Here is a 371-nt window from a genome sequence, read left to right on the forward strand (position 1 = left end):
ACGGCCGGCGGAGGGGTTCCGGATCGGGATCGGAGACTCTCCAGACACCGGATGACTGTCTCCTTCCAGTCGAGGTTGGTGGTGTCTGGGAGCTCCGTAGGATGATGGAATGTTATCTCGATCCGGAACAGCGTTGCGACGATCTCCCCCTCGAGGGAGCTGGTGAGGGCGAGCGGCACGAACGCCCTTGCAAAGACGATTGGGTCTGGGCTCGCCTGAGCCAGCGCGATAAACATTAATCGCTCCTCCATTTGGGGACGTGGAGGAACGCACGGGAAAACAAAAAAACAAAAACAAAACAAAAACTTTCAAAAAACGGAAATCAAACGGGGAGAGGGGGTGCCGCTTACTTTTAAGGTCCGGTATTCTGT

This window comes from Sinocyclocheilus anshuiensis, unplaced genomic scaffold (assembly GCF_001515605.1).
Source record: "Sinocyclocheilus anshuiensis isolate Anshui unplaced genomic scaffold, SAMN03320099.WGS_v1.1 scaffold691, whole genome shotgun sequence".
NCBI classification, from domain to species: Eukaryota; Metazoa; Chordata; class Actinopteri; order Cypriniformes; family Cyprinidae; genus Sinocyclocheilus; species Sinocyclocheilus anshuiensis.